Source organism: Miniopterus schreibersii, assembly GCF_964146895.1.
Source record: "Miniopterus schreibersii genome assembly, chromosome: 13".
Classification (NCBI taxonomy): Eukaryota; Metazoa; Chordata; class Mammalia; order Chiroptera; family Miniopteridae; genus Miniopterus; species Miniopterus schreibersii.
In genome coordinates, this window is record NC_138113.1 from 7882434 (window position 1) to 7895813 (window position 13380).

Consider the following 13380-nt stretch of genomic DNA (forward strand, 5'->3'; position numbering starts at 1 on the left):
CGGAATTTCTTCAACGGTGCGTGGCTGCCTCTCAGATCTATGCCCCTCTCCTCCCTGGATCTCAGGCCTCCAGGCTCGCGCACCCAAATGCCTTCGCAATCTCGCCTTCAAGGCCCCGTGGAACCTGCCCTCTGTAAACCTCGCCTGTTGCCTGCTTCTCGTTCTGCTCGTTCACATCAACCCGACAGCAATGGTCCTTGGGCTGTCCCTCCGGTTTTCTAAACTTGTTCCTGTCTCAGGGCTTTGAATTGGCTGTAGCTTATGCTTGGAACAGTGTTCTCTAGGCCTCTGCTTGGTTGGTATCTAATCACTCAAGTCTCATTAAGTGCCACCTTGTCAACCAGCCTTTCCTCACACACACACCACCATCCAGCTTTGCCTTCTTCATAGCACTGTCACTCCCTAACATTATCTCTCTTTTTCTGCTAATTTGCACCCTGTTTCTTTCCTCCAAGAGCCTTGAGGGTAACACAGTTCCTCTGGAGTAGTCCAGGGGAGGGGCTCGATAACTATCGCCGCCGGGCCGCCCGCCCGCCTGGTTGATTTCCAATGTGCTGAATAGAAGCCGAGGTGATTTAGAGCATCCTTTCTGCTCTTGTCAATGCCCAGCTTTCGGGCCTATTGTCTTACTGTGAAATTGTATTTCAATAACACGAGCTGAACATTAACTCTTTCTCTGTGCGCTCCTGCTACGCCAATATTAGCCACCCCCGGCCCACCCCACCCAACCAGTGCACACCTTAGCTGGCCAGGGAACAGGTCGTCTGCAGGGGAAGCAAGAGAAACAAATTAATGCTCATTTTTCACAACATTACCGTTACAAACATAAACAAAGCATTCTGTTTATTACTAAAACCCCCACTTCTTTAAAAACAACAACTCACTTCTTCCAGGAGGCAACATCCATCCTTCCTTGGTTTCTCCCGGCTGGGAAATAGGATGTGCCCCAGCTGGTTGGCCTGTTCATACTGGCTGCAGTGGCTGCACATTGGCCAGCTGGCCCCGTCACCGGGCATTGGCCAGCTGGCCCCGTCACCGGGCATTGGTCAGCTGGCCCCGTCACCGGGCATTGGTCAGCTGGCCCCGTCACCGGGCATTGGTCACCTGGCCCCGTCACCGGGCATTGGTCAGCTGGCCCCGTCACCGGGCATTGGTCACCTGGCCCCGTCACCGGGCATTGGTCAGCTGGCCCCGTCACCGGGCATTGGTCAGCTGGCCCCGGTCACCGGGCATTGGTCAGCTGGCCCCGGTCACTGGGCCTTGGTCAGCTGGCCCCGTCACCGGGCATTGGTCACCTGGCCCCATCACCGGGCATTGGTCAGCTGGCCCCGGTCACCGGGCATTGGCCAGCTGGCCCCGTCACCGGGCATTGGTCAGCTGGCCCTGATCACCGGGCATTGGTCAGCAGGCCCGGTCACCGGGCATTGGTCAGCTGGCCCCATCACCGGGCATTGGTCAGTTGGCCTTTCCCTGTAGCACAACCAGTACCTAAGGCCGTTTCTACACTGGCAAGAAGAATTTGTCTCCTTGAAATGCAAAAGTTCTGGATTCTCAGGAGCCATTCCAAAGAACAGGCTCCCCTTTGCCAGTGGAAAGCCTGTGTCTTCTGTGGCTTGTGCCTTTCTGCTTCATGACTGGGTTTTGACAGAAGCTTAATGTGCTGGGAACCTGATACTCTAGCACAGGGCACCCTTGTAAGGGCCCAAGGACTAGTCACCCTGTGGTCAGAGCCTCCTTGCACATGCAGAGAGAAGGTGGCACAAGAGATGAAGGAAGGAGTGGGGAGGAGAGCAGGAGAGAGCCAGGTTTTGGTTTCTGGAGCTTTCTCTTGCCTAGTTGGGTTTCTTGGAGGCCTGACTATGTTTCTGCCCTTTGATGCCACGAGATCCCTCATTCCCTTGATTCATGCCAGTTTGAGTGGTGTTTTTATTACGGCAATCTTGAAAACATCAATTAAAACACAGATTTCACAAATGAAGACACATTCATCTATGCTGTCTGTGCTGGGCGCTGGCAGCCTCAATGATTAAGTCATGCCTCTGTTCTTCCAATATAAAGTCTGGTACGGGAACTATGCATAATTAGATAATTATAATATAGGTGAAAAGTGCAATGCAAAATGCACTTATGGAAGTCCTAAATTAATGAAGAGAAGGGGCAAAGTGAGCAGAAAAGGAGGTGCCATGAATGCTGGGTTTTGAAGAATTAATAGAAGTTCAACAGGAGCAAGACTAAAGACAAAGAGATGTAGAGTAGGATGTTTGCAGGGCTCTGAGGTATCGGAGTTTGGGTTGCTTTGGCGTGGAGTGAGGGGGGAAGAGGCCAGGGCTAAGAGCTCCATGGCCCATACTGTGCAGCACTGTTCAGAGAACCCTTCCAAGCTTGTGCATGGCTCTTGGCTGTTGGATTGTGGAGATCTGGACAGGTGTAACTTCATTTTCCACATTTTCAACAAAGGCATACTAATGACCAGTGTTGTCTTCTGAGCTGACAAAAGACTATCACCGATGTATAAGGCAGAATCCCTTAAAACATCCCCACCCAGTGTTCTCAACCTTAAACTCAAAGAAGGTTTCAGAACTAAGGCAAGGTGGGAACAAGTCAGTTAAGAAGTGGTTTCCATCCCTGCCTCCTCTCCCTGCCACTCACAGCTCTCCTTTGCTTTGTAGGCAGAGACAAATGTTGGGAAACAAGAATGGGAAATGGGGAAAATGTTCCTCAGTTGAGAACACGGTCATCATCCAACTCTGTGACTTGTCTGGCTTGCTGTCAGGTGTTTAGGTCAGGACTGGGGACACGTGCTGGGGTCTGCCACACTTCCAAAGTGCACTCAGTTCTAAAGACACACAGGGAATGTGGGGAGATGGATCCTGTCCAGCCCTCCTCAGAGAGTCCCACTTCCAGTGCCACCTCTTAGCCAAGCTCACACTACCATCACTTGTAACAGAAAATATGGAGCAGCCTGGAACTCTCATATTTCTCTTTCAACTTGGGATATAAAAGAAGCTTTAACATTTCCTCCGAAAATGTATGTCAGGGTTCACGTTTCCTCCCGAGGGACTGCTTTGGCTGAGGACTCCTCAATTCAAGACTGATTTAATCCAGAAAGTGTCTGGGAATCCAGCAATGCCAGCAACAGCCAGCAAGCTCAAAAGCTGCTCTAAATGATTTGTCTGTTGCTACCTTGTGTGCTGAGGTCAGGAGGTCTGGTCACATGTGGCTCCTGAATGCTTAATTCCCACCAAAATCTGTGTATCCACTGTCTCTGCCTCCACCACCTGGTCCATCACCCTCCCTGCCATCACGAATGTCACCATCACCATAGGTTTTCCAGCAATGCCTCTAATACTTCCTCACTCTCATCAGGGTTATCACCACCATGGGTGCCATGGGCCCTCACTCTGGGGCCTGTCCCATCAAGGGAGGGTCTGTCTGCAGGTTGGCTGTCTCTCCCCTCCCCTTGTCCTCCTACAAAAAACAGAAGCAGCAGAGGCTGGCCTAGCAGCTCGCTCTAGTAGAAGCTGGAATGAGCTTCTTGAACTTGTTCCTTTGGGAGATTGCAGGTCCCATCATGCAAATGAGAGAGATTAACCAGCACCATATGCAGCAGCTCCTGGTTGGCTGGGAGTGTCATGGGTACAAAAATCATGTTTCCTGGGTCAAATATGTAATGACACATGTTCATTGATGGGATCAGTAAGATAGGGTTTGTGAATTTCAGCTTTCTTGGAGAATCTAGGCTGTTAGAGTATTGAGAAGAGGGCCTAGAAGAGTGAATCCTGTTCCCCAGAGGACCCTGGTGGCTGAAGGCTTACATGAGATTTCTCAGCCTTTGGGCCTGAGGAGGTCACTGGTGGCAAGTGCTCCAGGGAATATTCAAAGGAGGGCCCTGAGATGATTCCCATTGTCTGATTGGAAATAAAAATTTTCACCTTATAGAGCCTGAGCCTGGCCCAGGGAGATGGTGAGCTTGTGTCTCTCCAAAGAAGTAGTTTTTCAACTGGGGTTATTTTGCTCTCCAGGGAACATCTGGCAATGTCTGGAGATATTTTTAGTTGTCATTACTGGGAGAAAGATGCTACTGGCATGAAGTGGGAAGGGACCATGGATGTTGCTAAACATCTTTGAATAGAACAACAAAGAATTATCCAGCGCCAAATGTCCATAGTACTGAAGTTGAGAAAATCCCAATTTGAGGGGAAGGTGCAGACAAAGTGTGGTGACCAAAGTCTGGGCTCAATGGAAGTGAAGACCAGGCTCGAGGAGTGGGGATATTTCAGCAAAGGCAGATGCAAGAGTTATGCCACAAATGTGTGTTGAATGATTGAGAGAAATTCCCAGGCGTTGTGATTGACCGATGACATATGGGGGGACTCCAAGGTGACAATCCTTGAGATGGGGAGTATGAAGAAAGTGAGAAGTTACTTAGATTTTCTGTTTAGCATTTGGGTGATGAGGAGAAGATTGATTTTAGATTCAATGAGCTTGACACTTTTGGAATAGGCAGGCCAGCCAAGCTCACGAAGGTGCAGAAGTTGCATTCATGCTCCCCCTCTAGGGGGCGCTAACATATAAGGCCAGGTTCTTCAGGACAGACTCCTGGGACAGATAGGCAGCCTGGGATGCAGAGATCAAGACCCTTCAGAGAGAGGGTGAGACATCGGTTACTCACTGAAAGGGAGGGGAGAATCAGGTCTCTTGGTTTCATCCAGTCTTGTCCAAGTCCCAGGAAACTTGTCCCAAGATCCTCAAGAGGCTATTGAAATAGAAAAAGCCAGTTTGCACTGGGAGCCCCACAGGGACTCTACTTATTCAAAGGTCATTCGAAGTTTGGCTAGAAGCTGAGCTCATAGTTGGGAAAGCCCTCATTTCAAGGCCAATCCAGAGGCAAGAGGGTAGCCACAGGGAAGAGCTGAAGAAGCGTATTGGAGGAAACAGCAGGGCAACTCTATAAGTATAAAAGAGAGCATGTGAGCCCCAGGGTCCAAGGAGAGTGGGGAGAGCCTCAGGGGCTTAAAATCCCAGCAACTTTCCAGGATGGAAACCTAGGGTCAAGTCACCAGGAATGTTCTCTGTAGCCTGGGTAGTCCCCAAGACCAAGGAAACTTGGAGGGAAGACAAGCTTATGACCTCCCAAAGATGGTCCACAGGGAACTTTGTCCTGTACCCAAAGAATCCAGTTTAACTCAGAAAACTTGTTCACGGCTGAACTAATCCCCTAGAAGAGAAAAGATATTCTTCTCCTCCCACAGGGACTCCATAATGGCTCAATGAGAAGCTGCTTGCCCCGTGGAAAAGCCATTCGATTCTGGCGACAATAATGAGGACAGCAGATGTCAGCCCTTCCACGAGCCTGGAAGTTCTTGGGCAGCAAGCTCAAAAGGGCCTGCACCACACCAGCCCATCTCCTCTCTGGCTTGGGCCCTGGAGATACAGAGGAAGCTGGAAAGAAAAACCACACTGGAAGTGCCCGCCAGGGGTAATGGATATACCTGGAGGGTGAAAATGAATCATTAACTGTGATCCATGGCAAATTCTTCATGTTATTATTTTATATTTGTGTTTGAAAGTCATTATTCTGGGCTGTGACAGAGAGGTCTGTTCCATATAGAATTTCTGCTTTGCCTAAAAAAACTACTTTTTGGCTGTGGAAGTGGCACATTGTCAATGGTCTGTAGTTTGGCCTTCGCACTGCATTTCCTTCCCCAATGTGAGGCAGTAACCAGCCACATACCTCCCCTCAGCCTGCTCCACGGCTCATCAGAAACATTCCTGCCCTTACACCAGAGCCATGACGATTCTGTTGAGGCAGAGACCTGGCCCTGCAGCCACTGTGCTTTCCTGGCATCAGAGGCCCCCTGCAGACCATGGCCCCAACTTCCTCAAAGAAGAACAGAAAGGAATTCTAATTTGTTGAGAACCTTTGAATCACTGTGACCAAAATAAATGCTTATTGTCATGGTGACAAGTTTCAACCAGGACCCACTGGGCATGGGGTAGCCAGTAGGGGGGTGGACATAGAATTCACAGGCAAAGCCTTCAGCAATTCAGACTACAGCTTTTGGGCTTAGTCTTGGGTTCAAATCTCTGCTGCGTCACCCACTAGCTGTGTGTCTCGGAGTAATTTGCTTTACCCCTACCGAGCCTGTTTTCTCACTTGAAAAATGGGGCTAATAATATCAACTTCAGAGGGTTGCAGTGAGGATTCAATGAGAAAACACAGGCAAAATGCTTCTCCCAGTGACTGCTACCTGGTCTGTACTGGAAAAATTAGCTTTCCTAGTGTCAGTGTTACTGGTGCTATGTTTGCTCTCCGCCTGAGCTTGAAGGGCTGGTGCAACCTGGCTGGAGTGGCTCAGCGGGTGAGCGCTGGCCCGTGAACCGAGAGGTCCCAGGTTGCAGGAGGCAGCCGATCGATGCTGTTTCTCTCTCATTGATGTTTCTCTCTCTCCATCCCTCTCCCTTCCTCTCTCTCTAAAAATCAATAAGAACATATTTAAAAAGAAAATTAAAGGCTGGTGTCGGCAGTGCCACGAGGCAGGGAGAGCTCGCTACATGCTTTGAATAGCATCTGGGAAGAATCTTTCACGTTGTGGAGACACCAGCCAAAGAACATCTTTTTCCCAGCCAACCGCCTTGTTTGTCCAGCTACAGAGCGTGGCCTCTTTATCTGAGACAAAGTCACCCCAGCCCCGTTTTTCATATTTACTTCTCGAGAAGTACAGCCAGAGGAGGAAATTAAGTTGTGGCTTGGTTGCAGCCCAAGATGCAGACGTGTTTCCTTTCCGAAAGGCGCGCCTGCCCTTCCCGCGGCCCCGGGAAGCAGGCAGGGACTGAGACTCACTTACGGTCACCGGAGGAGCCGACACCCTTTGAAAGAGGCTTGAGAGCAATGCAGATGTCGCGTGACATCGGCTGTGCACAGCACAGAAGGAACAAACCAATTAACTGATGGAATGTGGAGCATCCAGGGGAAGGGGGGGAGGGGGCTCTGAAAGGCCAAGGAAAGCAGCGGAGTGCACCCCTGAGTGGACAGGACTCAGCTGTTGGTGCCAAGTCCAGTCTGGTGGCTTCAAATGGCTCTGGGTCGTCCTCCCTAGTCCTCTGGATTCTTATCTTCTTTCTAGGTGGGTACATCTCTCTTTGAACTAGTAAGTGTCTTCATCAGAGCCCAAACACCGAGCCCAATACCCCCCCCCCCCCCCCCCCCCGCTTCTGGAATCTTGAGTCTTTGCTCTCATGCGCCTCTGTGGCAGGTGTGCCTGGATCTGTCTCGTTCGTTGAATTACCAACTCTGGCTGGGGACACGAAGTCTAACCCAGCTTTGAACCCCAAAAGATTCCCTTCTATCGAGCGCATGAGGCAGGAGCAGAATTTTAGGGGGCGCTTGGTATGCCAAGTGAAGGATCTTTGGGCAAGGGTGCAGTCATCAACTAGCAAAGTCTGCCGTAGACAGGGGCACACTCGGCACAGGCTAATCAGGGACTCGCGCAGTAAGTGATTTGAAAATGTCTTGAAAGTGAAGTGCCACATGAAGAGCGGATAGAACAGAAAGGGGATGTGTCTTCCCGAAGGTCGCATGGGCAGGGTGTTGTCGAGCATGGACCAGAAAGCTACCTTTTGATCAGCAACTCTGAATTCTTCCTCCACGTACCATTTGCCCCTGCCCTTGCCTCAAAGCATGGGGGCTGTGGGAAATCACTAACAAAAGTGAGAGAGAGAAGCTGATAAAGGCCAAAGCTCCCTCTCCAGTCCTGTTTGATCTGGTCTGAAACAGGAGCATCTGGAGCCAGCCTGGGGAAGAGACCTCAGCTGCAAAGAGACAGACTAGCCCAGGGGGACCCGCTCACAGGATTTGATGCAAGTTTCAACCGGGGATGGCTAGTCACATGTATTCTCCATCCAGAAATCATTTGTTAATCAATGAGGGTGCTTTTTTTCGGTATGTACAATCACATCTGGAAATGATCTATGCCCCAAAATTGATGCTCAGGAAGATGATTAAAAAATTCTGATTGTGCCCAAATGAGTATGGAAATGTTTAATAAGAAGCCAGGGACTAGGGATGCCTGTGAGGCACATTTTTGAATCCTCATGGCCTAGGCTTCCTTGGGGCAAAGGGGCCAGAGAGAAGATCAGGGAGGTGCTGGTTTCGTTTGTTTTGCAGCAGGCTGTGGGCAAGCACGCCCCTCATTCCCTGCCCGCTCTTCGCTTGTCTTTCTGGAGCCCGAGTTCCCCTTGCCTGATTCACAAACGCATCACTGGCCTTGTTTCCCAGGGCGGAGGGGGGGAAGGCAGGTAGGAGAGAGTGGTTGGTATAGTGTTGGCATCTCACAGAAACACCACGTGGATCTTGGGACATGAGGATTACCATCCATTTTCACCTTCAGAGTGGTTATGTTATGGTGACTTGAGGTCTTTTTGAGCCTAAAATCCCATGTGACTTGCACAGGGTCACAGAACAGGCCAGTTGGCTCGGGCTGGTTGGCTGGACCTCTGCCCAGTAGAAGCCTGAGCGCAAATGCTGGGTGGAAAAGAGAGGGCCGTGTGCAGCCCAGGTCACCGCCCTGGGGACTTTGCCATGTGCAGTGACTTGGGAAGCCTGTCACATACCCCAGAGTTGGGACGAAGGGCCCCACTGGGAGTCCCACCTCTCATTTCCCTGTGTCTTCCTTGGGAGTCTAGGGAACCCGACTGCCTGTATGGTTCCGAGGGCCAAGGAGGAGGAGGGGTCCTGTCCTCCCCACTCAGCCAGCGCAGTAGCCTCATGAATGCCCCCCAATTGGGCTCCAGTTGCCTTAGCACCTTTTCCCAGGGAGGCAGCTCTCCAGGCCCCGCAGAGAGCCTCTGCTCTTTGGTCTCCCTCTGAAGAAACTAAGGAAAACGGAAGACTAGAAGGAGGTGGAGACTTTCCCAAGATTTCAGGGGATGTTGAGGGCAGAGCTAGGACTCCTGGCCACGCTCCAGCTCCATCATTTCCCGATGTCCTTGTATTTGCCACGTGGTGAGTGGACATTTTTCTTGAGCCCCCAGATATCTGATAAATTTGGTGGTACCTGAGTTTTTCATCCACCAAGAAGTTATTTCTTCCTCCAGGCAATAATTATGGAAGGCATAATTGAATAAAAAGCTAGAAGTAGGAAGAACCTAACGTATATACAGAGAGTTGGAGCCACAGAAGCAGCCAACAGCCTTCGCTTGCTCCTCTCAGGGGATGGTGGGGTGTGGGGCCCTCAGCCCAGGGCTGCATTTAGTCCTGCAGATTTCCTGTGAATCTGAATTCTCACCAGCCCCACGATGCCTGTGTTCTTGGCTGGGCAGGAGATCTACAGTTTCTTTGTGTGGCATAAACATAACATAGTGAGATTTTTAAAAAATATATGTTTTTTATAGATTTTTAGAGAGAGAGGAAGGGAGAGAGAGAGAGAGAGAAACATCGGTGTGAGATTGAAACACTGATTTACTGCCTCCTGCACCCCCCCACTGGGATTCAAGCCTGCAACCTGAGCATGGGCATAGAACGACACCCAGCTGAGCCACACTGGCCAGGGCAACATGGTGAGAGATGTGAAAACGGGCAAAAACCAAAAGCAAATAAAAAGAAACAGCTTGTTTCCTGTCCCTCATTGGAGAATTCTAGAACGGTGCTGTGAGCATCACAGGGGGTGGCTCCTCTACAGCCAGGCAATAGAAAGCCTAATGACCACCTTGTTCTGGGCACTGAGGTCAGAGTACAGAGTTCAGGCCTCCATGTAGCTGTCATGTCAATGGGCCCACTCTATGTTTTGCAAAGTCTTGATGCTACTGAGTGCGCTGAATTTTTCTAAGTATGTTTGCTAGGGAGGAAATGGTAAATATCACCAAAGTGAGCCAAAGCAACATCTTGTTCTTGTCTTTTCCATTCTTGTTCTGTGTCTGGTGAGCATGGGGAGAGAGCAAGGGTGCAGCTCTGTCCAGCAGGCTGCCCGGCAAATCCTCCTCCCACTGGCCATGCCTGAGGCTCCCTGGTGTCCAGCTGGTTGTCAGGGTAGGGACTGCAGAGACCAGACACAGAGGGCCCCCTGAATGGCAAGGTTGGGTGGCGAGGTCAGGGGAGAAGATCCCCATTCCAGAGTGGACTCGGGGGTCCAAGAGCAGCTCCAGGTCTTCTGCTCCACACGAGTGAGGAATGCACACCCATGTCAGCTTAACACCCATGGCTTGGGCAGTGCTCTGTAAATTCCTATCTTGGGCTGAGCATTTTTGGCACATTTTGAGCTTTAGCTCAATTTTAAAAGTTGGCTTGGAGCCAGTCGTGGGCTTCCCTGCACCTCCGGGCTGTGTATAAATAGCAGTCTCCTCTGGTCAGGGACGGCCAGTGTGCAGATGTTGCCTCCTCTGCCTGGAGTGGCTGCAGGTGCAGAGGGGGGCTGGAGGTGAGCAGCGGGATGGTTCGAGTCAGCTCCTTGAAGGCAGGAGCTATCTACCCAGGGCACTGGCTACCTGCCTTGACTACTTCAGCCAATGTGGACCTGGAGCAGGGTGGCACAAGGAGAGAGGTGATGGGTGGCAGGGAAAGGGAGACAGACAGGACATATGGGGTGCAGGAAAAGGTCTGAATCAGAGACCTTGCCTTTGTTGAACTGATTCTGCTGGAGGCAAATGTGATCAGCACGCTAATGGGGTTGCTACTCTGTGCCTGGTCCTGAGCTGGGGGTGCAGATGCTATGGGATGTGTCCCTTGCAAGCTGGGAAAGTACAAATCTCCTTCAGGTATACACAGGCAGGTGGCCCCAGTGGAGAGTGGCTTGGCCCACTGGCGGCAGTCCTGGTAAACGGCTCCTGGTAAAGAGCACAGAAATGTGGCTGGAGGTGTTTTCAAATAGCCCCGTTGATCTTGGCAGTCAGGCCTCATGGGTTCCATTCATGAGTGTCATCTCTGAAATTCCCGGGCCCTTCTCCCTGGAATGAAACAGAGACAGCATGTGTGTGCCTGGACATATGTCCCCAGCAGTCAGGACCCTGGCAGGCAGGCGGGAGATCTTTATAGGAGGTGGGTTTTATTTCAGCGGCATCTTACTAGAGGGAGAGATTCCCTGGAGACACTCGAGCCTATGGCCTGGGCCGGGAGGAAGGCCTTCTCCTGCAGTGCTTGTATTTAAGGAACCCTGATTTTACTTGACAATGGTACCAAAGCACAAGAGTAGTGATGCTGGCAATCCCCAGAGGGAAGCTGCGAAGTGTATGTATGTATAAGAAAAACCGTAGTACATGGTTTTACTGTATGAACTGTCAGGCACCTATGGGTGTCCCCAGTGCAAGGGGGACAATTGTATTATCCCAGTTTTACACATGACCAAAGGGAGATACAGAATAGCCCGGTGACTTCATAGCCACCCACCGGCTCACGAGGCAGTTGGAGTTAGATCCAGGAGGCCAGGCCCTGGAGTCTCTTCTTTCTGTGTCACCTGCTGGAGGATGGGACTGAAGGCCAGAGTTCATTTTTCCCCTTTGGGGAGATCTGGGCCGAGGGCCTGAAACTGGAAGCTTGCATTTCTCCCGCAAGAGGGAAGCCCCGGAGCTCGCTGAGGGGCGGGCAGCTAGGAAAGGCGGCTCGCTGCGCATTCCACGGCGGCCACGTGCAGTTGCTTGGAAGCCTCCGGGGAGCATCATTAATCATGGTGTGGCCCCTCCTGGGGACCAGCCCCACCTCGCCCTGCTTCCCCTCTCTCACTTGCTGAATTCTCACCCGGAAAGGGAACACGGCTTTCCCTTGCAGGTGGGCTTCTGGCACTCCCCAAGGTGTGTGGTTGGGACCAACTGTGCCCCAAGGTTGATCTACAAGGTTTTGCTGCTCCCCTGCCAGGGACCTGGGCCTGGTGGGCTCAGAGGGGACGAGATGTGTGAAGCCCAGCCTGCCTGGGGGAGTGCACAGGCCACAGGGCCAGGAGAAGGGAGGGCTAATGGCTCAGAGGATGGGGGCCCTGGTGGTTGGGGAACTGGGTCAGAGAAGGCTCCCCAGAGGTGGGGGACCCTGGGAGGTGGGCAGACAAGGTATGGCATGTCCCTGGGAAAGGAGAGGAGCGGGGTTTGAGGCCACATTTTCTAAACCCCTTCCTCATGTGTGAGCACCTCTTGGTGCTGGCCACAGAGATGCTGTGCAGGCTCCTTCATTCAACCCGTGCCTCGCACCACTCTTGCCCTCTGTGACCCCACAGGGCAGGCCCCAAAGCACATGGGAGGCACTTGAAGGAAAAAAAGAACTAAAGGTGAGTAACCAGGTAGTTCCCTGCCCTGACCTTAGCACCCCAGCAGATCACCTGGCGTGGTAGGGGTTGGCCAAGCTGTGGGGACCGGCCTGTGGCCCTGACCTCACCTAGACTGTGTGCCTCTCCGGCCCACACAGTCTCCAGGTTCCCATCTGGGGCCTGGTCTGTGGCCATGGGGAGCCCTCCGCCCCCTCCCTCCCATACCCTCCCACCAGGCCAGACCAGGGACGATGCAGGGCGGTGCCAGCGGGAGGTCCCTGCCCCCCTCAGTGCGCGCACCCCAGCCTCACTTTGGTATAAAGTGACCTTGAAGCCAATGGTAATATTTCCTGGGAGCCAGACTGTGGAATAAGTCTTCTCCCTCTTCCCCAGGGGGGCCTCTCTCCCCTTCCTCGCCAGAATGGGCGCATCTCTGAGGTTGGTGTACCCTGAAGAATTTTAAATCTGATTTTCTATCTATGGGCAGCTGGGAAAGCCAGTGGCGAGTTTCTGTCCCAGGGCGGTGGGCTCCTTCCTCCCTGCCCCTGAGCAGGCCTCAGTCAGGCCCCACCATCCGCCCCAGCCAAGCGGGGGCACGGGAGGGAGGTGGCTGGATCCCGAGGGGCCCACTGGGCTTGAAACTTAGCCTCTCCTGGGGCTGTCTTGTATCTTCACCTCCAGCTTTTTATTTTGTTCAGAACTGATCACTTTCTACTTTAGCACTTAATTCAACAGCCATAGAAAATGTGCTCTTTCTATTTTTTCGCCTTTTTGACCTAAGATCATGTTGGTGCCAATTTCCTTTAAAATAATTCATTACCTGTAGGCCACTGGTGTGAAATCCCAGCGGTAGCCCCACGGGACCCTCTCTCTGTAATTTCGCGGCCTCCCCTGGCTCACCCTCCCCTTGGGGAGCCTTGGCCTCTGTTTATACACTAATGTTTTTTCTCACACATTCATTGTGCGGCTTTCCTTAATTTGGTGTCCCGCCGGGTGCCAGCGGGAGGCCACTCAAACATTATGTCAGTGATCTCAAAATTGAACCCCAGGGCTTTCTTCTGTTAGCAGCCCGGGCAGATGCGTGGCACACTTTATTAACTCAAGTACCCACGAGTTGAAAATTTCATTAGTTGGAGGGGAGGGCTAAGTCCCA